General features: G+C 37.5%; 1 protein-coding gene and 1 pseudogene across 7 annotated transcripts in view; one reads left to right on the top strand and one right to left on the bottom strand.

The window, feature by feature from the left end:
• Positions 1 to 27,487, bottom strand: part of RUNDC3B (RUN domain containing 3B) — a 148,102-nt gene that overhangs the window by 93,942 nt on the left and 26,673 nt on the right. The window lies entirely within an intron of this gene.
• On the top strand, positions 12,523 to 14,000 carry LOC132495918 (sugar phosphate exchanger 3-like; annotated as a pseudogene).

Genomic DNA, 27,487 nt, shown 5'->3' with positions numbered 1-27,487 from the left:
AAAATTAAATGGAAAAATATAGTATGGCCAATACTAAGGGCAAAATACAGGTCATAACAAAGAAAATACACATATTGTCTATGTATATACATTCATAGGTATATACACAGATAATCTACATGACAGATATATAAAATGTTGCCAGCTGCAATTATATCTGGTATTTCTGGAAGTTTTTATTAATACTTCCTATGGCTTTATATTTGAACCTCTTGTTATTTTTACATGGAGTAGGGGTAAGAGGGAAGGCAAAAAATGACTGGCAGTCCAAGAAGACAAAAAGTATATATATACAGAAAGGGGTTAAATTAAGGAACCGTGCTAGAGGTTTATAATTTTCTTTCTATCCTTCTTTTTTTAAAAACATAGTAGAACATTAACAAGAATGCAAACAAAGTCAAGTAGTCTACAAGGCCAGTATGGGATAAAATCTTAAAATGAAGAAAGAGGTTTTTCAAAAGGCATCAGAAAAACAAGAAATGATAAGGGCTATAAGCTTAGAAGTAAATAAAAGTTTAGGAATATGATTTTAACCAAAAAAGCTACATGAGGAATATGGAAATCTGAGTGACACTTAAATTTTTCCAGTTACTTTTTTTTTTTAACTATACTTGCTTTAGAGACTAAAGTTCTCTGTTTTTAGAATCTACATAGTTGTTTATTTACTACTGAACCTAAATTTACTATATTATATATAGGTTAATTTTATTTCCTATACAATTTAAGACACTGAACCAAATTTACCATGCTACATATAACCCTGGATGTTTCAAGAATTTTTTGAATATCATGATTTCCTGAGATATAAAATCTGCTGAAGGTTTCCTACATTTCCAAGTATATAATGGAAGTACATTCCAAGTTCAAAGTGGCCTTGTACACTGTCTAAAAGCCAAACTTTGGTAACCGTCGGAGTCACTTTCTTATCTACTGTATCATGTTTTTTTGGCCTGAGTTGGTAGGTTTTATTGGGTGAGTTGTGTTCTTATGTTACAACAGAAACAATTCAAATCTCATTTTGTGTGCAAACCAAGAATCAAAAGTTGGAAAACCTTCAAAAATGAACAAAGAAAATTCAAAAGCCAAATGGATAGGTTTGTCTTTACCCATTGTTTCTAAAAGTGTTATTACTACACTTCAAAAGGTGGCCTCATGGGGAGGTAACTGTTTATCATTTAAGTCAGGAAGAGCTTTGAGGTTCAAGCCAGTGTTCCTGAACAATGCTTAGGTATCATAACAGTTCAACTGGACTGGAGAAATTCTAAAATGTCAAGTCACAGGCGTTCTACCTTATTTTAAGAGTCTGAATCCAGATACTATCAGAGAAAAAAACAAAAACAAAAAAGCCCAAAAAAACCAACCCAGAGTTTAGTACTCTGGGGCTCAAGAAGTAGGAATTTCTCAGAGTTCTGTTTTCCAGCAAATATTCACTATGTGCCTACCATATCCCAGGCACTGTTATAGAAATGTGGGATACATCAATGAACAAAACAGACAAAGATCTTTACCCTAACGAAGCTTACATTTTAGCAGAGGTAAAGGAATATAATAAACAATAATCATAATGAGTAAATCTCATAATATGTTAGAAGCTAAGACAAAAAACAGTAGGACAGGGGCTTCCCTGGTGACATAGCGGTTAAGAATCCGCCTGCCAATGCAGGGGACATGGGTTCGAGCCCTGGCCTAGGAGGATCCCACATGCTGCAGAGCAGCTGGACCCATGCGCCACAGCTGTTGAGCCTACGCTCCAGAGCCCGTGCTCTGCAACAAGAGAAGCCACGACAAAGAGAAGCCCGCAGACCGCAATGAAGAGTAGCCCCTGCTCACCACAACTAGAGAAAGCCCACACGCAGCAACAAAGACCCAACACAGCCAAAAATAAAAACAAATAAATTAATTAATTAAAAAAAAAAGTAGGACAGGGAAAAGAGGTCAGAAGTGCTTGGGGTGAAAGGAGGAAAGGTGAATTATAATTTAAAATATGCTGCTAAAGCAATTATACTCCAGTAAAGATATTAAAAAAATAAAATAAAATATGCTGGAAGGGTTTAGGCTTCAATGAGCAGTTTTGAAACAGATGGGGAGTTAACCATTTGGATATCTAGGAGAAGTGCAATGGTGCTCTATGACAGCAATGTGTCTGGTATAGTCAAGAAAAAGGCAAGGACCCATGAGGCTAGAGCACACCAATTTAAAAACCAAAAAAGGATTCTCTGTACATAAGTATAATGGGGAAACAATGTTTGGAATCAAGACGAAAATCTAAACTGAATGTGAGTCAGTAAGCCCAATGTTAGTAAGTATAATTAGCAGATTAATTCATAGGAAATTTGATATATTCAATAGTATGTCATTATATTTGGTCATTTTTTCTTCAATTAGTAGTGTATTGCTAATTGATAGGCTTTAGTCCTCTATGATACTCAGAAGATTTTTCATTTTAATCAGTTATTTTCCATATAACCTTTACAAAATTCACTACTGTATCCCATCCCCACACCACCTAGCTGAAGTTTACAAGATTGTTTCCTTTTTTTTTCAAGATTGTTTCTGACCACTTTACTGCTAAATTTCATATTTTTCTTAAACTGTCTGGTCTACAATACACTACTATAATCAAAGTCACAGATGACATTTTAAAAAATGAAATTTTTTTAAGACATTTGCTATATTTTATAAACATTTTAATGACTGTTAACTCTATGTGTAAATGATTGTTGAGATATTTTATACCATGACTTGTCCATTTCTGAGTTTCTTATCTTGACTAGTTTTTTGGTGGACTGGAATATTTCAAATGTTCTTTCTTCCAGAAAAGTGATATCCTTCTTGATATTTACATATATCTTATGCTTAACATTTTTAAGGGAGATTAGAGTAATTTAATCAACAAAGAATTCAGTATGTGTGGGCAAGATTTATTCTTTTTTTCCACAGGAAGCAGACTTTATGTCACAGCATTTACCAAAGTAGCATCCAGAGATGGTGAATGGACATAAATATAACATCTTCCTAGCGTCCAGAGATGGTGAATAGACATAAATATAACATTTTCCTTGAAAATAAGTTTAACAAATCTTTAAAAAGAATGATTAACGAGCTTCTTTTAAATTGAAGGATAGTTGATTTACAATGTTGTGTTAATTTCTGCTGTACAGCAAAGTGATTCAGTTATACATACATACATTCTTTTTTTTAATATTCTTTTCTATTATGGTTTATCATAGGATATTGAATACAGTTCCCTGTGCTATACAGTAGGACCTGTTGTTTATCCATTCTCTATATAATAGCTTACATCTGCTAACCCCAAACTCCCACTCCATCCCCTCCCCAATGCTCTCTCCCTTGGCAACCACAAGTCTGTTCTCTATGTCTCTGAGTCTGTTTCTGATTCATAGATAAGTTCATTTGAGTCATATTTTAAATTCTACACATAAGTGATATCATATGGTATTTGTCTTTCTCTTTCTGACTTACTTCATTTAGTATATAATCTCTTGCTGCATCCATGTTGCTGCAAATGTCATTATGTCGTTCTTTTTTTAAATTTATTTTTATTTTTTTCAATCTCCCATAACAAATGAAATTTTTATTTTTATTTGAGGTACTTTTATGCCCCTTTCTTGTGTGGAGCCTTCCCTGACCCATCCAAGTAGAAAGGATTATTCATCCTTTTGCACTACATCATGCTCATTAATACTTCTACTATGACTCAACGACACTATTATACATCATTATTTGTTAATGTATCCTCCCCTTTGCCCTCCAAAACTGAGTTTCATGTGAAAGCATGCCTGATTAATCTTCGTATCCCATCCCCTAGCACAGGGCCTACATGGACTGCTAAATAAGAGAATGAATGGGACAAAGAGAATAGGGTGTGTATGCGTGGAAAAGATTAGGGGAAAAGGGAAAAAAGAGGAAGGCATTCGTACAATGTCAAACTTAAAGCATCTGCTCCAGAAAAAGTATAGGGAACTCACACTATGACTCATTTCCAAAGCAGAGAAAAAGTGAGTTACATTTAGCCAAGAAACATGTGAAGGGCTGATGGTAAAGGAATTTTCCTTGGGGTTTCCTTCTACTGTACTTTATGAAAAACTACTCAACTTCCTAAAGTAAGTCGGGATCAATAAGTGGTAATTTTAAGTATTACAATGAAAGAGTGGGATCCTCACCATTTTAAAATGTTTTAATGGAAAGTGATCAAATTTGAGGGAGTTATAAATATATATTTTAACCTACAGTAAATTTACTATTGGTATACAGTTCTATGGGTTTTTTTAAATGCAAGCAGTCATGTGACCATGTCCGTAAGATACATAACAGTTCCAACCACCCAAAAAAACTCCTTCATGCTGACACTATATAATCAACACCCCCAAACTCTAACCCCTGATAACCACTGAACCTCTTCTCTGACACAATAGTTCAGCTTTTTCTAGAATGTCATATAAATGGAAGCATACAGTATCTAACCTTAAGAGTTTCACTTCTCTCACTTAGCATAATACATTTGAGATTCACGCAGGTTGCTGTGTGTAGAAAGAAGTTTTTTCCTTTTATCACTCAGTTTGTCCATTGTGTGGATATATAACAGTTGGTTTATCTAGTCATCACATAAAGGACATTTGGGCTGTTTCCAGTTTTTAGTGATTATGAATAAAGCTGCTATGAATAGGTCTTTGTGTAAAGATAAGTTTCCATTTCTCCTGAGTAAAGGAGTGAGATTTCTGGGAAACTATTCTGCATTCCCACCAGTAACACATGAGAGTTCCAATTTCTTCACATCCCCACTAGAACTTGGTGTCGGTGTGCAGTAGGGCCTGATTGTGGTTTTAATTGCACTTCCCAAGTGCCTAATGATATTGAGCATATTTTCATGTGTTTCCTTGCCATTTGTCTATTTTCACTGGTGAAGTATCTGTTCAAACCTTTTGCCCATTTTTATTTTTATTTTTTTAATATTTATTTATTTATTTGGCTGTGCTGGGTCTTAGTTGCGGCACACGGGATCTTCATTGCTGCGTGCAGGATCCTCGTTGCAGCATGCTAACTCTTAGTTGCAGCATGTGGGATCTAGTTCCCTGACCAGGGATTGAACCCAGGCCTCCTGCATTGGGAGCTCGGAGTCTTAACCACCAGGGAAGTCCCCTTTTGCCCATTTTTAAATTGGGTTAGTTCTTTTCATAATATTACGTGTTTATAGTTCTTGGGATATCCTGGACACAAGCCCTTTGTCAAATATGTGATTCGCAACTATTTTCTCTCAGCCTATGGCTTGTCTTACTCTCTTAACAATGTCTTCTGGAAGACAAAAGTTATTAATTTTGATGAGGTCAACACTTCGTTATTTTTTGCTTTTATGGATTATGCTTCTATTGTTTTATCTAAAATCTGTTTGCCTAATTGAATGTAACAAAGATGTTTTATATTCTTAAGGTTTTTAATACTTTTACATTTAGTATATGATACATTTTGAATTAATTCTTGTATGTGGTGTGAGGTATGACTCATAGTTCATTTTTCGCATACAGTAATCCCATTGTTCCAGCACCATTTGTTGAAAAAGATTATCAATTCACCAGTGGATTGCCTTTTTATCTTAGCCAAAACCAATCAAGCATATTTGTGTGCCTCTATTTCTGGACTCTGTTCCATTCCACTGATATATATGTAAAAGCTTTCACCAATAACACACTCTTTTTTTTTTTTTTTTTTTTTGCGGTACACGAGCCTCTCACTGTTGTGGCCTCTCCCGTTGTGGAGCACAGGCTCCGGACACGCAGGCTCAGCGGCCATGGCTCACGGGCCTAGCCGCTCCGCGGCATGTGGGATCTTCCCGGTCCGGGACACGAACCCGTGTCCCCTGCATCGGCAGGTGGACTCTCAACCACTGCGCCATCAGGGAAGCCCAGCACACTCTTTTAATCATTGTATCCTGACAGTCTTGAAATCAGAGAGCTTGAGTGTCCAACTTTGTTCTTCCCTTGTGAAATTGTTTTGCCGTTTTTACTTACTTTGTTTAGCCATTTATAGAATCTGCTTGATATCTACAAAAAAACCTGCTAAGATTATGAAAGTGCATTGAATCTATCGATCAATACAGACATCTTAACAATGTTAAGAACTGACATCTTGGGCTTCCCTGGTGGTGCAGTGGTTGAGAGTCTGCCTGCCAATGCAGGGGACACGGGTTCATGCCCCGGTCCGGGAAGATCCCACATGCTGCGGAGTGGCTGGGCCCGTGAGCCATGAGCCTGCGTGTCTGGAGCCTGTGCTCTGCAACGGGAGAGGCCACAACAGGGAGAGGCCCGCGTACCGCTAAAAAAAAAAAAGAACTGACATCTTAACAATGTTGAGTTTTAGAGGAATTATCTCGTCTAAAATGTCAATAGTACTAAGGTTGAGAAACCCTGCTGTAGACATCTGTAGATGCCTGCTACTGAATGTTTGTGTCTAATAATGTTAAAGATTATTAACTTTAAACCTTTCTTCTTTTCTAATATAAGCTTTTAATGACTTAAATATCCCTCTAAGCACTGCTTTAACTGCATCCCATAAACTTTGATATGATGCATTTCATTTTTCATTCAGTTCAAAATACTTGCTAATTTTCCTTGAGACTTCCTCTTTGACCCATGAGTTACTTACAATTTATTTTAATTCCCAAATATTTGGTGATTTTTCAGATCTTATGTTCTTAATTTCTAGTTTAAGTCTGTTACAGTCGGAGAACATATTTTGAATCATTTTAATTCTTTTAAATCTGTTAAGGTTTGTGTTATGGCTCAGAATAAGATCTTTTTGAATGTCCCATTTGCCCTTGAGAAGAACATACAACCTGCTGTTACTGGGTGGAGTGTTTTATTAATGTCAATTAAGTCAGTTGGTTAATAATGCTGTTCAGATCTCTTATATTATTGATATCCTGTCTACTTGATCTACTGATTATTACGAGAAGAGTGCTGTAGTTGATAAGTACAACTGTGGATTTTTCTGTCTTTAATCTCCAGTCAGTTCTACCAGCTTTTGCTTTTTGAAGCTCTGTTTTATAAAAATATCTTTTTATATCTTTTACTTTTAAACTATCTGTATCACTATATTAAAGGTTTTTTTTAAAAAATTAACATTTTTTAAATCCAATCTCTTTTAATTTTTTTTTTTTATTAGTAGTAGAGGGAAGGATTATTTATTTATTTATTTATTTATTTATTTATTTATTTATTTATTTATTTATCGCTGTGTTGGGTCTTCGTTTCATGTGAGGGCTTTCTCTAGTTGCGGCAAGCGGGGGCCACTCTTCATCGCGGTGCGTGGGCCTTTCCCTGTCGCGGCCTCTCTTGTTGCGGGGCACAGGCTCCAGACGCGCAGGCTCAGCAGTTGTGGCTCACGGGCCCAGTTGCTCTGCGGCATGTGGGATCTCCCCAGACCAGGGCTCGAACCCGTGTCCCCTGCATTGGCAGGCAGATTTTCAACCACTGCGCCACCAGGGAAGCCCCCAAACAATCTCTTTTAATTGGTGTGTCTAGATGATTTATATACAATGTAATTAATAATACAACTGGATTTAGGTCTACCATTTCATTGTTTTCCATTTATCCTTTATTCCCCCTTCCTTCTTTGGATAATTTTAATATTTTCAGCATTCCATTTTAATTTATCTATTAGACTTTTACTGGATCTCTTAGCTGTTCTATAGTCATTGCTTTAGGGATTACAATGTAAAACCTAACCTTTGAGTCTTTTGGGACAACATTAAATGCACCAATATTTGCATTATAGGGGTCCCAAAAGGAGAAGAGAAAGAGAGTGGGCCTGAGAAAATATTTGAAGAGATTACAGCCAAAAACTTGCCTAAAGTGAGAAAGGAAACACTCAGGTCCAGGAAGTGCAGAGATAACCCAAGGAGGATAAACCCAAGGAGGAACATGCCAGGACACATATTAATGAAACTGACAAAAATTAAACACAAAGAAAAATATTAAAAGCAACATGGGAAAAGCAACAAATAACATACAAGGGAATCCCTACAAAGTTAACAGCTTATTTTTCAGCAGAAACTCTGCAGGCCAGAAGGGAGTGGCATGATATATTTAAAGTGATGAAAGGGAAAAACCGACAACCAAGAAAACTCTACCCAGCAAGGCTCTCATTCAGATTCAATAGAGAAATCAAAAGATTTATAGACAAGCAAAAGCTAAGAGAATTCAGCACCACCAAACCAGCTTTAGAACAAATGCTAAAGGAACTTCTGTAGGCAGGGAAAAAAAAAAAAGAGGCCACAACTAGAAACAAGAAAATCACAAATGTGAAAGCTCACCAGTAAAGGCAGCCATACAGTAAAAGTAGGAAATCATCCACACACAAATATAATATCAAAACCAACAACCATGATAAGAGGAGAGTACAAATGCAGGAAATGGGAAATGCATTTGAAACTAAGAGACCAGCAACTTAAAACAAGCTTGTATATATATAGACTGCTATATCAAAACCTCACGGGAACTGCAAACCAAAAAACTACAATAGATACATACACACAAAAAAAACCCCACCCAAACACAACACTAAAGACCATCATCAGATCACAAGAGAACAAAAAGAGGAACAGAAGAAAAAAGAACTACAAAAACAAATCCAAAACAATTAAGGAAATAGCAATAGCAACATACCTATCAATAATTACCTTAAATGTAAATGGATTAAATGCTTCAACCAAAATACACAGACTGGCTGAATGGATACAAAAACAAGACCTGTATATATGTTGTCTCAAGCCACCCACTTCACATCTAGAGACACATACAGACTGAAAGTGAGGGGATGGAAAAAGGTATTCCATGTTAATGGAAATCACAAGAAAGACAGAGTAGCAATACTCGTATCAGACAAAATAGACTTTAAAATATTAAAATAAAGGTGTTACAAGAGACAAGGAAGGACACTACATAATGGTGATGGGACCAATCCAAGAAGAAGTTATAACAACTGTAAATATATATGCAACCAACATAGGAGCACCTCAATATATAAGGCAAATGCTAACAGCCATAAAAGGGAAATCAACAGTAACACAACAATAGTGGGGGATTTTACCAGCTAACAGCCATAAAAGGGGAAATCAACAGTAACACAGCAATAGTGGGGGATTTTAACAACCCACTTACACCAATGGACAGATCATCCATACAGAAAATCAATACGGAAATACAGGCCTTAAATGACACATTACATCAATGGACTTAACTGATATTTATAGAACATTCCATCCAAAAGCAGAATACACTTTCTTCTCAAGTGCACATGGAACACTCTCCAGGATAGATCACATCTTGGGTCACAAATCAAGGCTTGGTAAATTTAAGAAAGTTGAAATCATATCAAGCATCTTTTCCGACCACAATGCTGTGAAATTAGAAATGAATTACAAGAAAAAAACTGTAAAAAGCACAAACACATGGAGGCTAAACAGTATGTTACTAAACAACAATGGATCACTGAAGAAATCAAAGAGGAAATTTAAAAATACCTAGAGAGGGCTCCTCTGGTGGCGTACTGGTTAAGAATCCACCTACCAATGAAGAGGACATGGGTTTGAGCCCTGGTCCAGGAAGATACCACATGCTGCGGAGCAACTAAGCCCGTGCGCCACAACTACTGAGCCTGTGCTCTAGAGCCCACAAGCCACAATTACTGAGCTCACATGCCACAACTACTGAAGCCCATGTGCCTAGAGCCCGTGCTCTGCAACAAGAGAAGCCACTGCAATGAGAAGCCCATTCACCGCAACAAAGAGCAGCCCCCGCTTGCCACAACTAGAGAAAGCCCGCATGCAACAACAAAGACACAACACAGACAAAAATAAAATAAATAAAATAAATAAATTTTTTAAAATACCTAGAGACAAATGACAATGAACACACGACGATCCAAAACTTATGGGAACTGGCAAAAGCAGTTCTAAGAGGGAAGTTTATAGCAATAAAGTCTTACCTCAGGAAACAAGAAAAATCTCAAATAAACAACCTAAACTTACACCTAAAGCAACTAGAGAAAGAAGAACAAACAAAACCCAAAGTTAGTAGAAGAAATAAAAAAGAACAGAGCAGAAATAAATGAAATAGAGACACAGAAAACAATAGAAAAGATCAATGAAACTAAAAGCTCATTCTTCGAAAAGATAAACAAAATTGATAAACCTTTAGCCAGACTCATCAAGGAAAACAAAGGAGGGGGCTCAAATCAACAAAATTAGAAACGAAAAAGGAGAAGTTACAACTGACACCGCAGAAATACAAAGGATCATTAGACTACTACAAGCAACTATATATCAATAAAACAGACAGCCTAGAAGACATGGACAAATTCTTAGAAACATACAACCTTCCAAGACTGAGCCAGGAAGAAATAGAAAATATGAACACATCAATCACAAGTAATGAAATTGAAACTGTGATTAAAAATCTTCCAACAAACAAAAGTCCAGGACCAGATGGCCTCACAGGTGAATTCTATCAAACATTTAGAGAAGAGCTAACACCCATCCTTCTCAAACTCTTCCAAAAAATTGCAGAGGGAGGAACACTCCCAAACTCATTTTATGAGGCCACCATCACCCTGACACCAAAATCAGACAAAGATACCACAAAAAAAGAAAATTACAGGCCAATATCACTGATGAATATAGATGCAAAAATCCTCAACAAAATACTAGCAAGCCAAATCCAACAATACAGTAAAAGGATCATACACCATAGTCAAGTGGGATTTATCCCAGGGATGGAAGGATTTTTCAATATACACAAATCAAACAATGTGATACACCACATTAACAAACTGAAGAATAAAAACCATATGATCATCTCAATAGATGCAGAAAAAGCTTTTGACAAAATTCAACATCCATTTATGATAAAAGCTCTCCAGAAAGTGGCCATAGAGGGAACCTACCTCAACATAATAAAGGCCATATATGACAAACTCACAGCTAACATCATTCTCAATGGTGAAAAACTGAAAGTATTTCCTCTAAAATCAGCAATAAGACAAGGATGTCTACTCTTGTCACTTTTATTCAACAGTTTTGGAAGTCCTAGCCACAGCAATCAGAGAAGAAAAAGAAATAAAAGGAATCCACACTGGGAAAGAAGAAATAAAACTGTCAGTGTCTGCAGATGGCATGATACTATAAATAGAAAATCCTAAAGATGCTACCAGAACACTACTAGACCTCATCAATGAATTTGGTAAAGTTGCAGGATACAAAATTAATACACATAAATCTCCTGCATTCCTATATACTAACAATGAAAGATCAGAAAGAGAAATTAAGGAAACAATCCCATTTACCAATGCATCTGAAGTCAGAAAGAGAAAAACAAATATCGTATACCACTGCATCAAGAAGAATAAAATACCTAGTAATAAACCTACCTAAGGAGGCAAAAGACTTGTATTCAGAAAACTGTAAGATGCTGATGAAAGAAATCAAAGATGACACAAACAGATGGAGAGATATACCATGTTCTTGGATTGGAAGAATCAATATTGTTAAAATGACTATACTACCCTAAGCAACCTACAGATGCAATGCAATCTGTATCAGATTACCAATGGTATTGTTCACAGAACTAGAACTAAAAATTTTACAGTTTGTATGGAAACACAAAAGACCCTGAATAGCCAAAGCAATCTTGAGAAAGAAAAACGGAGCTGGTGGAATCATCTAACTACAGACTATACTACAAACCTACAGTAATCAACACAGTAAGGTACTGGCACAAAAAAACAGAAATATAGATCAATGTACAATGATAGGAAGTCCAAAGATAAATCCACACACCTATGGTCACCTTATCTTTGATAAAGGAGGCAAGACTTTATAATGGAGAAAAGACAGTCTCTTCAATAAGTGGTGCTGGGAAAACTAGAGAGCTACATGTAAAAGAATGAAATTAGAACACTCCTTAACACCATACACAAAAATAAACTCAAAATGGGGCTTCCCTGGTGGCGCAGTGGTTGAGAGTCCGCCTGCCGATGCAGGGGACACGGGTTCGTGCCCCGGTCCGGGAAGATCCCACATGCCATGGAGCGGCTGGGCCCGTGAGCCATGGCCGCTGAGCCTGCGCATCCGGAGACTGTGCTCCGTAACGGGAGAGGCCACAGTGGTGAGAGGCCCGCGTATCGCAAAAAATAAATAAATAAATAAATAAACTCAAAATGGATCAAAGACCTAAATATAAGGCCAGATACTATAAAACTCTTAGAGGAAATCATTGGAACACTCTTTGACATAGATCACAGCAATATCTTTTTGGATCTACCTCCTATAGTAATGAAAATAAAAACAAAAAGAAACAAATGCGAGTGGCGGGGTTGCGGGCGCAGTGGAGTGAGTGGAGCAGCTGGCTGGAGCACGATGACTACTGCAGGACTCGGAAAGAAGAAACGATGTAAACCATTCATTATCCAGACTTTAAGGTCAAGGTGAGAAGGAAGGTCAGGAGGAACATGGCCTGGCCAAATATTTTTCAAAGAGGAACTTTGCTCTCCTGGTTCAGCCATCATCATGTGCTCATGTTCCTGCTCACCTTCTTCAGTTACTCGTTGCTCCATGCATCAAGAAAAACACTTAGCAATGTCAAAGTCAGTACCTCTAAGCAGTGGACCCCATGTGCTTTTAACAAGTCAACTGAATTGCCTGTAGAGATCTAGAGCAGCAACCTTTTGTTTCCCAGTGCAGAGGAAGCCACTCTTTTCCTCGGAACACTCAACACCATTCTCCTCTCCTACGCTGTGGGCCTTTTCATCAGCAGTATCGTCGGAGATCAGCTTAATTTGCGATGGGTCCTGTCTTTTGGCATGTGCTCCTCTGCATTAGTGGTGTTTGTCTCTGGTACTCTCACAGAATGGCTGCATTTCTACAACAAGGGGCTGTACTGCAGCCTGTGGATCGTGAATGGCCTGCTGCAGTCCACTGGTTGGTCCTGTGTGGTTACTGTTATGGGCAAATGGTTTGGGAAAGCTGGACGAGGAGTTGTTTTTGGTCTCTGGAGTGCCTGTGCCTCAGTGGGCAATATTTTGAGACCGTGTCTAGCTTCTTCTGTCCTTTAGTATGGTTATGAGTATGGCTTTGTGGTGACAGCGGCTGTGCAGTTTGCTGGTGGGATCATCATCTTCTTTAGACTCCTGGTGTCACCCAAAGAAATTGGTCTCCCCGGTATTGAGGCAGAAGATTTTGAAGAAGATTTGCACAGGCCATTAATTAATGGTGCTGAAAATGAAGATGAAGCTGATCCTAATCATTCAATCCAAGAAGGCAAGACTGTTACCCAAGTCAAGGCGATAAGCTTTTACCAAGCTTGTTGCCTTCCTGGAGTTATAGCATATTCACTGGCCTGTGCCTGCTTGAAGTTAGTGAATTACTCCTTCTTCTTCTGGTTGCCCTTTTATCTGAGTAATAACTTCGGATGGAAGGAGGCTGAAGCCGACAAGCTGTCCATTTGATACAATGTTGGAGGAATTATAGGTGGAACTCTGCAAGGCTTCATCTCCGATGTGCTACAGAAGAGAGCCCCAGTGTTAGCTCTCAGTCTGCTTCTGGCAGTCAGGTCCCTCGTTGGATGTAGTCATTCTCCAAACAATAAGTCTATCAATGCACTTCTGATGGCTGTCACAGGATTTTTTATTGGTGGACCTTCTAATATGATTAGCTCTGCTATTTCTGAGGACCTGGGTCATCAAGAGCTGATCCAAGGGAGCAGTGAGGCTTTGGCGATCATCACAGAATAGTTGATGGAACCGGGAGCACTGGAGCTGCGGTGAGCCAGTATTTAGTGTCTTTGATCCAGGACAACCCAGGATGGATGTGGGTTTTCTACTCTTTCATTCTTATGACAATTTGCACAATTCTGTTTATTTCACCATTAATAGTGAGGGAAATATGCTATCTTATGCAAGGACGACAAGCTCGCATATTGAGTGAGTGACCAGTGCCCACAAACGAACAAGAAAAATAGGAGACACATCAGGACTATTTCTTTTCATTCACCTTATTTTGGGGTTGTCTTAAGAGCTCCAACATAACCTCAGACTGTCAAGCCTCTTTCAACAGTGTCAGTCACCAGAGATGCTGACCAAAGTGAAGCCTGAGCTGTTTTTCTACACTACAGGAATAATTGTTAACGATTTTTATCGCTGTTGTTTCGTGAATGTACTGAATGGCCTATGAATCTGCCAGCGTCTTTGTTGGCCTGTGGAGGTTTACCCTTCTAACCGTAAATGCTCTATTGGACTTGGACCCTAGTTCTCCAGCCTGGAAAGCTGAGTGACTACGAGGCATTTATGCATGGTTTGTACCAACAACACGCTCCACAAATAGAAAGGACCATTGCATTTTGCTTGGTCATGAGTTTGCAGAGAGTGGCTCATCTCTGACACATCAAATCCAGATAAAGCACTCCAGCCAGGTCCAGTGTAAGCCTGCCTTGGACAGAGAATCCCTTTGTTAACCACGGTGGGAAAAAATCACACTACATGTTGATTGGCTCTCACTCTGTGTCTGCTCTAAAGTCATTCAGCTCCAGAAGCAGAAATACCTTCAAATGATTGCCAACTTGCTCTCCTCTGTCTTCATTCAGAATTCCCTTTGACCCCTGGAAGTCTTTAGTCTTCCTTTCAAGGATCATAAGGTACCTCAATTGTGAACACTCCAGTGTGTAACTTACAACCGAAGTACTCAACCCCAGATTTGTTCTCTGGGTACTTTAGGATCCACTAGGAAGGTAATTGGCTTAGCCCTATTTTCAGAGGATTGATCTGTGTCACAACCGGGTTCCTTGCGTTACCTCAGCTGAAGACTAGAATTAGAGAAAGAAGAAAGACCTTTTGGCCCTGTAAGCGTTAAGTATGTGACACTGAATCACATTAATGGATTACTAGGGCCTGAGGCATATCTAGGTATCTATTCTTTAGAAGTCTGTAGAATATATGTTTTCAAAGCTGTGAATTCTATACTAATTATCAATATTTTAAGGTCATACTGTATATATATTTTAAATTATGGAAATTAACAGGTGAAAAATGTTCAATTTTGAGGGCTGCATAATTTGCATTGGGTTACAGAATATTTTTCAACCTCTTGCTTTATACTCTTAAATGTGGTATGTTTATGAACTTGCTAATTTATTTAATCAAGCAGGTTCCCAATCAGTTAATTGCTCATTACTGACAAAAAGGGAAAATACAAAACACAGAAAGGGAAAATAAACTGACTTTTATAATAAAAAAATTAAAAAACAAATGTGACCTAATTAAACTTAAGAACTTTTGCACAGCAAAGGAAACCATAAACAAAATGAAAAGACAACCCACAAAATGGGAGAAAATATTTGCAAATAAAGCGACCTGCAAGGGATTAATCTCCAAACTATACAAACAGTTCATGCAGCTCAATATAAAAACAAACAACAACTCAATCAAAAAATAGGTGGAAGATCTAAATAGACATTTCTCCAAGGAAGACATACAGATGGCCAAAAAGCACATGAAAAGATGCTCAACATCACTAATTATCAGAGAAATGCAAATCAAAACTACAATGAGGGGCTTCCCTGGTGGTGCAGTGATTAAGAATCTGCCTGCCAATGCAGGGGACACAGGTCCGAGCCCTGGTCCAGGACGATCCCACATGCCGTGGAGCAACTAAGCCCATGTGCCACAACTACTGAGCCTGTGCTCTAGAGCCCAGGAGCCACAACTCCTGAAGCCCGGGCGCCTAGAGCCCATACTCTACAACAAGAGAAGCCACCGCAATGAGAAGCCTGTGCACCGCAACAAAGAGTAGCCCCTGCTCACTGCAACTAGAGAAAGCCCACGCACAGCAACAAAGACCTAATGTAGCCAAAAATAATAAATAAAATAAATAAAAAAATTTTAATACCTTAAAAAAAACTACAATGAGGTATCACCTCACACCAGTCAGAATGACCATCATCAAAAAATCTGCAAACAATAAATGTTGGAGAGTGTGTGGAGAAAAGAGAACCCTCTACACTGTTGGTGGGAATATAAGTTGGTACAATCACTATGGAGAACAGTAGGGGGGTTCCTTAAAAAACTAAAAATAGAACTACCATATGATCCAGCAATCCCACTCCTGGGCATATACCCAGAGAAAACCGTAATTCAAAAAGATACATGCACCCCAGTGTTCACTGCAGCCCTATTTACAATAGCCAAGACATGGAAGTAACCTAAACGTCCATTGACAGAGAAACAGATAAAGAAGATGTAGTACATATATACAATGGAATATTACTCAGGCATAAAAAAGAACAAAACAACGCCATTTGCAGCACCATGGATGGACCTAGAGATTATCATACTAGGTGAAGTAAATCAGATAAAGACAAATATCATATGATATCACTTATATGTGGAATCTAATAAAAAATACAAGTGAGCTTATTCACAAAACAGAAACAGACTCACAGATCTTGAAATCAAACTTATGGTACAAAAGGGGAAATGTGGGGGGAAGTGATAAATTAGAAGATCGGGATTAACATAAACACACTACTATATATAAAATAGATAATAAGGACCTACTGTATAGCACAGGGAACTCGACTCAATATTCTGTAATAACCTATATGGGAAAAGAATGGATATATGTATATGTATAACTGATTTACTTTGCTGTACACCTGAAACTAACACAACATTGTAAATCAACTATACTCCAATTTAAAAAAAACTAACCTTTAACAGTCTACTTAGAGTTAATATTTTACCATTTCAAGTAAAATATATGACCACATAAGTCCCTTTACTTTCCCCTCTTTGTTTTAAATGTCATTTACATTATATATGCAAACATTGAAACCTCTCAAGAAATGTTGTAATTTTTGCTTTCAACAGTTATATTTTTAAAATCTTGAAGGAAAAAAATCTATTATATTTTCCCAGATGTTTACCATTTCTGTTGCTCTTTCTTCATTCACAAAGTTCTAAGTTTCCTTGGTATCATCTCCTTTTAGTCTGAAGAACTTTCGTTAGCACTTCTTTTAGACCAGGTCTACTAGTAACAATTCTTACTTTTCCTTCATCTGAGTATTTCTTTATTTTGCCTTCATCTCTGAGGTATGTTTTCACTGCATACAGAATTCTGAGTTGGCAGTTCTTTGCTTTCAGAATTTTAAGATGTTCTTCCAGTCTCTTCTGTGGTTCCTGATGAAAAACCTATAGTCATTTGAATTGTTGCTCCCTGTACATAATGTACTGTATTTCTCTGTCTGCTTTCGAGATTTTTTATCTTTTATTTTCAGAAGTTTAGTTATGATGTATCTGGGAGTGCTTAACTTTGAGTTTACCTTTTCAGAGGTTTGCTAAGCTTCTTGGACCAATAAGTTTATTCTTTTCCCAGATCCAGGAACTTATAGCTTTATTTTTTTTTAAACGTATTTTCTGCACCAATCTCTTGCCCCTCTCCTTCTGGGATTCCAATGATGTAAACATTATATCTTCTGCTATTGTCCAACAGGTCCCTGAGGCTCTGGTTCTTCAGTTTGGATAATTTCTATTGATCTATTTTCAAATTCATACACAGCTCTATTATCTCCACTTTGCTATAGAACCCCACCTAGTAAATGTTTTATTTCAGATATTTTACTTTTATGTTCTGAAATTTCCATGTGGTCCTTTATGAGGTTTTTATTTCTCAGTTCAGAACTTCTATCTTTCTATTCATTTCAAGAATATTTACCTTACATCATGGAGCATGGTTTTAATGGTTGATTTAACATCTTTGCCTGATAATTCATCTCAGGATTGGCATCTTTGATTGCCTTTTCCTCTGACAATTGGTCATATTTTCCTGGTTCTTTGTATATGAAGTAACTTTAAGTTTTATACTGGATGTTTTAAATATTATCTTTACACTCTAAATCCTATTAAAATCCCTAAAATATGTTGATTTTTGTTTTGTTTTGTTTTGTTTTTTGGTAGACAATCAACCCAGTTAGATTCAGATAGCCAAGTTCTTTCTTGCTTTATATGGGCAGTGGTTACAATGTAAGTTCAGTTTGTAAAGCCTTAGCTATTTGGGCCTTACCGATATATATGCTGCTCTGGGATTTGGGTGGTGGTTTGTATCCTAGCTCAGTCCTCACATTCTTGGGTGTGAGGCCAGAACTTATGCTGGTCAATACATACAGAATTAGGGCATTCCCCTTTCAAGTGCTCTCTTCCCTGATAGACTCCAGCCCCCAGATCCTTCCTTTTCCTGCAACATTAATGCAACATTAATGTAAATTAAAAGTTTTAGAGTTTTAACCTCTCAGACTATGGCACAATCCTGGGCAACTCAAGCTGCTCTTGGGGGAAAGCAGCAAGAAAAAGGAGGAAAAATGGGAAGCCTCAATACTCTCTGGCTCACAGAGGGACCTTTTCCGGATACTCTGGCCAGAAAGAGAAGGTTACTGTTGGAGTCTTTGCTGTCTGCATCCATAGCACAATTAAAGACAAAGGGCCCCTCAGGTTAAGGCTGAGGATATAGGAGGGAAAAAAATACAAAGGACACTCATTCCTATGATGGTTCTTCTTCAAATTTTGATCTCTCTCCCCAACCTGGCTGCTACTGTTTACTTTCCAAGGTATATAAGTAGTTGCTTTTGTATTCTGTCCAGAGTTTTTAGCTGCAATCGGTAGAAGAGTGCTGTGGGCTGAACTGATTCCTCCCAAAGTCTTATGTTGAAACCCTAACACCCAATGTGACTATATTTGGAGATAGGGCCTATAAGGAGGTAATTAATGTTAAATGAGGTCATAAGGGTAGGGTCCTGATCCTGTAGGGTTAGTGTCCTTATAAGAAGGGACACCAGAAAGCACTCTCATTCTCTCTTTCCCTCTGCCATCTGAGGACACAGCAAGAAGGCAACCATCTACAAGCCAGGAAAAGAGTTCTCACCAGAATCTCAATCAGCCAGCACCTTGGTCTTGGACTTCTCAAGCTCCAGAACTGTGAGAAGTAAATTTATGTTGTTTAAGCCACCCAGTCTGTGGCATTTTGTCCTGTCAGTTCAAGCATGCTAAGACAGAGAGTTAGGGTAGTAGTGGACTTACTCCACCTTCTCTAGCATCATAAATTGAGTTAACTTTTTGAATTGTAACTTTTTGAAGGCTACAGTAATGGTAAAGTGTACGGCATACTAAAAGACATAAGATAAACAGAACTCATGCTGTCTGAAAAAGGATATGGTAGAAAAATAAGGCAAGTTTTCTTAGGAAAATTTCCAGAGCTAAGAAAAATGAAATGGAGAGTTTAGAATGCAGTAATACATAGAAGAGGAAGGAGAAAACCCACCTATAGGAAAAGCTTATTAAGAACTGGCTAGAAGGGAATAAAGAAGAAACAGAAGAGTGCAACTGAAGTGGAAATTGAAATGGTTACTCAAGTAATAGTTTCAGTGGGTAATAACCAGAAATAGACCTCATTGTCAAGCAGGAAAAAACCTTATATCTACAGGAACCAAAAAATATTTAAAAGCCAGGGCTAGAGGACGGAAATGGGTGAATTTATGTATAAAAAGGGAAATAGGAAAAAGGATCTAAGCTTAAAAAAATATATAATACATTATATACTATATTACCTAAATATGAATATATATAATGTAGTGATTATATATTACTATAGCATTGTGATATATAATATACAGATATATACACCTAAGTATTTTTTAATTATAAATTTTTTTAATTACATGACAATAGAAACTGTCAAAAAGGAAATAATGAATACTTACTATTGGTGCCAGACTTGTTTTACCTCAACATTATACACTTTGACTATTAAGTTTAACTGTTCACTCAAATCAACAACAAAGGGCTATGATAATTTTCAAAGAAAAGAAGAGAACGTTTTAGAACTCTCTTTAGCAATAGGAAGAATTTGTCTTTCAAGTGGGAAACATGTAATTTTAGGAAAATCTTTCCTCCCAACACAAAACAAAAGAAAATTAGAAATGCTGGATAAAATATAGTAGATACACTTTTAAACGTAGCAAGCACACGAAAAAACCCACAGAAATACTTAAGAGGCCAAAAATGAAAAGTAAACAGAAAATAAGGGAATTTACAAAAACCCTAAAACTGAATGCAACAAATAGACTCAAAATACAGACAGCAAAAATAGACATATCTACCAGAATAACTTGATAAATCCATCAGAATAATAAAATAGTTTAAAATTTCTAAGTTATTAACAGATCAAACTGACAAAAATGTGACTAGCATTTGAAAAACATAATCAACAGTAAGAGAATACACATTCTTCTCAATATGGAACATTTATTAAAACTAATCATAAACTAGGCCATTAAGCAAATCTTACAAATTTCAAAAAATCTGCCATACAGACCAAACTCTCTGACCATAATTCAATTAACATAGAAGTAAAAATGAAAAGCTAAAAGCTCCTATTTTTCAGAAACATTAAAACTGAACTTCCAAATAACACTAAGCCAAGGAAGAAATAATAATGAAAAATAGAAATTACTTAAAAATGAATATTAGTAAACATAATACATATCCAAACTTGTAAATGTAGCCAAAGCAGTATTTGGAGAGAAGGAAATCAACAAAGCCAAAAATTAATTATTTGAAAGACTAATAAAATGAACAAATCTCTGTCAATAGTGCTCATGAAAAAAGAGAAAAATAACTAATAAGCAATATTAGGGATGGAAAAGGGGACATCTGTGTAGAAAATAATACCAGGTATTCACTAATGGAGCTTTTGTTTTGTTCTTTAACAGCAGACTGAATTAAATGCAGATGGCCCTCTGCATCCATGGATTCAACCAACTATGCATGGAAAAAAAATTTTTTTTAATTCCAGACAGTTCCAAAAAGCAAAACTTGAATTTGCCAGGTGCTGGCAATTATCTACATAGCATTTACATTGTATTAAGTATTACAAGTAACCTAGAGATGATTCAAACTATACGGGAGGATGTGCGTAGGTTATATGCAAATGCTACATTTTATATAAGGGACTTGCGCATCTGCGGATTTTGGTATCCAGGGGGTCCTGGAACCAATCCTCCATGGATATTGAAGAACAACTGTATACCATATCCTTCAGAGGAGGTGGACAGCTGGCAAACAATGAGGGTAGGGAGTGGGTTTTTTTTTAAAAGCAGAATCTTCGCTTTTAACAATACCATAAGGATGAATATGTCACTTATCTTTAGATCTCTTCAGTGAGCTTTGACTTTTTTAAACCATTCACAGTTGAATTCATCTACTTTGTGTCACACTGAAATGAAAAATGGCAACTCACTACAGAGTAAATAATTAAGAGGATATAGAAGAAATTGACAACTGTAGAACAGAACATACAATAGAGAAATCAACAACCTAAACAGACCTATAAGCATTAAAGAAGGTAAGTTAGCTGTTAAAGTGCACTTGCACATGCACACCGCCCAGCCCTGCTTGACCCAGAGTTTTTACTGGCAAATTCTAACAGACGATTCCAAGCTCATGGAAAATTCTTCCAACGAATAATAAAAGATAAAACACCTTCATTTATTTAATGAGGTGATATAATCTTGATAACAAAACCCAAAACAAGTACCAAACAGAAAAATGACAAATTTTGCTCATAAACTCAGAATCAAAACTAAATCCTAAATAAAGTATACTAAAACAATACATGAGGTTCAAGTTAGATTTTTCCCAAGTATATATGGATGAATTAACATTAGAAAAACTATTGATGCAATTCTTCACATTACAAAATTAAAGGAGACTGCTGGTTCCGGAAAAGATAAAGTAGATGTACTCTCCTCCGGTTAAATACCAAAATCCCTGGATATTATATGCAAAAAAAAAACCGTAAGAAGATTCTGAAGGTGGAGAATAAAAGGAAGATTGGCTAGAGAGCTTGGAACTTAAGAAATGACACAGCAGTTAAATCCCTTTGCCTTGTCTATCCCAGACTGTGTGCTGGACAAAGCAGCAACCTGAAACAACAGACTTGCCTTCTCTTCTTGAGTTTTCTAAATTAAATTTGATGGTGGAAACAAAAATTATAACACTAATTCTAAATGTATGTAGGGGAAATATCTAAAACAATTATAAATGGGGGAGAGTAATGTCTATGAAGAAAGGTAAGGTTTTTAAATTTCAGACTGGAAAATGATGACACTAACAGACTGTGACAAGTTATATATATATAATATAATACCTAGAGCAACCACTAAAAAATATACACAAAGAAATACACTCAAAAAGACTAGAGATAAATAAAAATGGAATTCTAAAAAATTTTCAAGTAATTCACAGGAAAATAGGAAAACGGAAACAGAGAAACCAAAAACAGCAAACAAACAGAAAACTACAAAATAAAATGGAAAGCCTATTGTATTTACCCACATTCTTGTTTACCATGTTCTTCCTTCCTTTTAAAAGTTCCTTCTTTTATGACTCACTTATGCTTAAAGAGGGTTCTTTAGCCACAGTTTTAGAGTAAGTCTGCTGGCAATAAATTCCCTTAGTTTTCCATCATCTGAGAATGTCTAGATATTCTCTCCATTACTGAAGATTAATTCTGCTGGATATAGGATACTCTGTGGACATTTTACTTCCAGCACTTGACAGAAATGCTTCCATGGTATCTGATGAGAAATCTGCTATCATTCAAATGGTTTTTCCCTTATAGACAAGGTATCATTTCCCTCTGGCTACTTCTCAACATTTTCTCTGTCTTTATTTCTAAAAAGTTTAATTATAATGTACTGTGGCATGTATTTCTTTGGATTTACTCGGTGATCCACTTAGGTTCTTGAATCTGTATGTTTACCTCTTGTCAAATTTGAGAAAATTTCAGCCATTATTTCTTTGAGTACATTTTCAGTCTTTTCCTCTTTCACCTCTCCTTTGAGTACTCTGATGACAGGAATTTTAGATCTTTTGTTACAGTCCCACAGATCTCTGAGGCTTTCTTTTTTTTTTTTTTTTTCAGTCTCTTATTTCTAATTTTAGATTATTTTGAGTCTCTGTTATTTGATTAGGAAATTTCTATTGTTTTGTCTTCCAGTTCACTGATTCTTTCTTCTTTCCCCTCCATTTTCCTGTTGAGCCTATCCACTGAGCTTTTTAATTTGGTTTTGTACTTTTCCATATCAAAATTTCCATTTGCTTCTTTTTACCTTCTATTTCTTTGCTGAGGTTTTCTACTTTTTCACTTGTTTCAAGTGTCTTTGAAATTGCTAAGTGAAGCATTTTTATCATGACTGATTTGTGATCTTTGTCAGTAATTCTACCACCTTTTATCATTTCAGTGTTGACATCTATTGTCTTTTGTTCTGCAACTTGTGATCTTCCTGGGTCTTGGTATGAAAAGTGATCTTCAAATGAAACCTGGATATGTTCATACTATGTTATGAGACTATTATCTTATTTAAACCTCTGTTTGTTTGTTTTAAATAATTAATTTATTTATTTTTGGCTGCGTTGGGTCTTCATGGCTTCGTGCAGGCTTTCTCTAGTTGTGGAGAGCGGGGGCTACTCTTTGTTGTGGTGCGCAGGCTTCTCATTGCAGTGGCTTCTCTTGTTGCGGAGCATGGGCTCTATGTGCACGGGCTTCAGTAGTTGGGGCAAGCGGGCTCAGGAGTTGTGGCTCACAGGCCCTAGAGCGCAGGCTCAGTAGTTGTGGCACATGACCTTAGCTGCTCTGCAGCATGTGGGATCCTCCCGGAGCAGGGATTGAACCTGTGTGCCCTTCATTGGCAGGCAGATTCTTAACCACTGCGCCATCAGGGAAGCCCCTAAACCTTCTGTTTTAACTGGCTTTCTATGACACTGCTCCAGCAGGGGAAGATCGGAGGGTGGAGGGCACCACATTTCATTACTGGCAAGTGGAGGGAGAAGTCCAAGTTTCCCGGTTGGCCTTCATTGACACTTGAAGGAGGGGTCCTCATTACCGCTGGGTGGAGGTGGGAGTACAGGCTGACTGACAATGCACTGAGGGTAGCCTTGTCACCCGCTGGGTGATGGTCGGAGATATAACTCTCCAATACACCTCTTCTGACACAACCTCATTACTGCTGGGTGGGGATGAAAGTCCAGGCTCTCCATTGACACACTGTGGGGGCAGGTGAGAAGAGAAGGCTCACAACCACCGAAAAGGGAAGAAATGCCAGCTCTCTGCTTGGTCTTTTTTTTTTTTAGATGTTGGGGGTAGGAGTTTATTAATTAATTTATTTATTTTTGCTGTGGTGGGTCGTTTCTGTGCGAGGGCTTTCTCTAGTTGCGGCAAGCGGAGGCCACTCTTCATTGAGGTGTGCGGGCCTCTCACTATCGCGGCCTCTCATGTTGCGGAGCACAGGCTCCAGACGCGCAGGCTCAGTAGTTGTGGCTCACGGGCCTAGTTGCTCCGCGGCATATGGGATCCTCCCAGACCAGGGCTCGAACCCGTGTCCCCTGCATTAGCAGGCAGATTCTCAACCACTGCATCACCAGGGAAGCCCCTGCTTGGTTTTTTTTGATACCACACTGTGGTGGTGTTGAGATACTCTGTTACAGTCTCCTGAGGGCGGACTTCTAGGTTCTCCATTCAGCCTCTTCAGGCCTGGCTAGCGGTAGTGCCACACTTTTTCTGTGGTATTTGGCTAAACTAGAGCAGATACTGTCTAAAAGTGTTCTGTCTTGCCAGGCTGTTCTGTTCCTGGTCCTTTAGCTAGAAAGAGCAGGTCCTTGTCAGACTGTATGTTTGTGTGTGTGTACATGTGCTTGTTGATGTCTGCAAGCTACTGGCTTATCCAGTACTCAGTGTCGGATGTAAAGCAACCAGAAAATCCAAGAAATCCACCACCATGCCATTCTTAAGGTCCTGAAGTCCCTAGACTTCTTCTCCCTACCTTTCAGAGTCTTGTGTTTTATAGGTCCAGGGTTTTGGGTTATAGTAAGTGGGAGAAATAGGGGAAAGTATGTTCACTTTATCTTCCCGGAAGTAGAATTTCATTTTTATAGCCACTTCATCTATCTCTAAAGTGAATGATGAAGAAAATAATACTGCATTTATTCCTTTCAAACTTGATCTCAGGCAACTAATTTAGAGAATCTAAAACATAAAACAAGCAATTTTTTAAAAGCCTTGGGATTTTACTTGGCCTTAATTTCATTGTGAACAAAAGTGTGATGTGGGAATCAAAAAGTCACTGTAATCTCAAATTACAGAAGTTAGCCTATCTGAAGCACTTTACTCAGCTTTGAGTACCACATTTTAAGATCTCGGTAAACCAGTAATAAACCAGAAGAATAACTAAGACTATAGTGGTTCCAGAAGATCGAAATAACTAGAGATACTTTACCTGGAAGAAAGAAAAAGGGTAACTAAAGAGAAAGGATTATAGAATAGCAATCTTTTAATATTTATGAGGCTCACAATTTTAAAAAGAGGCAGAAAAGCACAGTCAGATAAGTTGGCTTCTTATACATAAGAATTTTCTAACAATCTGAACTGCCCCAAAATTGATGGCCCTACTTTACTGTCCTAAGTTCCCCAATATCCGAAGTATTAAAACAAAGACTGTATGTCCACCGGTTGGAAATATCATTGAGTGGATGGCTTCAGTAGGAGGGACACTGGAGTAGTGATTTTTAAGCTATGATTCACAGCGCTGCCTGAAGTGGTGCTGTGGAACTGGGGTGTGACTGCTGCCGAGCTGACAAAATGCCCAATTTCCCTACTGAGCTTCAACCAGACCTTCCACTTATGTCTAGCATCTGCAGTGTCTTTTATTAGGGGAGGTGGGAGTAGGCTGGAGAGAAGGATTATGCTTTAAAGGAAAAGTCCAAAAATGACTGAACTGAAGACATGAACTAAGGCCTCTTTGAATTTTATATTCTGTGATTAATTCTTTCTTTTCCTTTTTTTAAAGGAAATAAATAGTTTTTATTCATTATTTTTTTAGCATCTTTATTGGAGTATAACTGCTTTACAATGGTGTGTTAGTTTCTGCTGTATAACAAAGTGAATCAGCCATACATATACATATATCCCCATATCTCTTCTCTCTTGCGTCTCCCTCCCACCCTCCCTATGCCACCCCTCTAGGTGGTCACAAAGCACCGAGCTGATCTCCCTGTGCTATGTGGCTGCTTCCCACTAGCTATCTATTTTACATTTGGTGGTGTATTAATTCTTAGTTCTCAAATATAGTCCAGAAAAGTAAGATCATCATCTTATTAAGGAATTACTGCAAACAAGATTAATATATGTGATTTTAAAAGCCTCCTTTTTTTTCAATAATGGGGCTGTTAGAATGAATGAAGCTCTCCCCGTTACCTGTGTCAGCACAGCCTATATTGTGTCTGGGGATGAATTTTGATTTTCTCTGAAAAAAATTGATAAACTAAACACCCTTTTATTTCAAAAATAAAAAGTAGCTAGAGAAAAGTAAATCTTATAAACCCATGAAGTTATACATTTTAAATTTGTACTTCTATCAAGAAAAACATTGAAAAAATGAGTTGTTATAATAACTAAATTTTAAGTGAACACACTGTACTATCAAAATAATTATATAACTTCTCAGGACTTCCCTGGTGGTCCAGTGGGTAAGACTCCGTGCTCCCAATCAGGGGGCCCGGGTTCAATTCCTGCTCGGGGAACTAGATCCCACATGCATGCTGTAAATAAGAGTTCGCATGCCACAACTAAGAGTCTGCATGCCACAACTAAACATGCCACAGAGAAGATCCTGCCTGCCACAACTAAGACCGGGCGCAGCCAAAATAAATAAATAAATATTTAAAAAAAACAAAAAACAAAAACAAAAAGATCTCCCAAATAATTATATAACTTCTCCAAAAGTAAAAGCAATTTGTTACATATTAGAATACCAAAAAATGGGCAATATTATATGAAGTTTCTAGACACTTGAATCTTTAATAAACAACCTCATCTTGAGAGTTACATATCATTTCATAATTCATATCTACAGTAATAACAGTGACCACCATAATCGACCTATAGGAACTTTTTTTTATTTTAAATTTTTAAATTTATTTCTGACATGGGGGATCTTAGTTCCCTGACCAAGGATTGAACCCGTGCCCCCTGCAGTGGAAGTGTGGAGTATTAACCACTGGACCACCAAGGAAGTCCCAACAGAACTTTTTTTAAAAAGCATGTTTTGAATTATTAATCTTACCTAGCTTAAAAAATTCACACAAACCTCACTGGATCATCTTTCTTAACTGTCTTACTGTCATACTTGTGGAATTCTTATCCATAAATCAACTAGAGATTCTATTCTCAACACAGCAGTTCACTGGCTTCTCAGAAATAACATTCATGGTGACAAAGTAAGTCTAAAGGCCTATGACCTGTATTTTGCTGAGGCATGACTCAGAAGATGGCACACAGGTGTGCAGGAGGGGTCCACTTATGCGGTAGTTAGTCAAC

Source organism: Mesoplodon densirostris, chromosome 9 (assembly GCF_025265405.1).
Source record: "Mesoplodon densirostris isolate mMesDen1 chromosome 9, mMesDen1 primary haplotype, whole genome shotgun sequence".
In the NCBI taxonomy this organism is placed as follows: Eukaryota; Metazoa; Chordata; class Mammalia; order Artiodactyla; family Ziphiidae; genus Mesoplodon; species Mesoplodon densirostris.
Note: the sequence above shows the minus strand (reverse complement) of the source record. Positions and strands in the feature narration are given on the sequence as shown.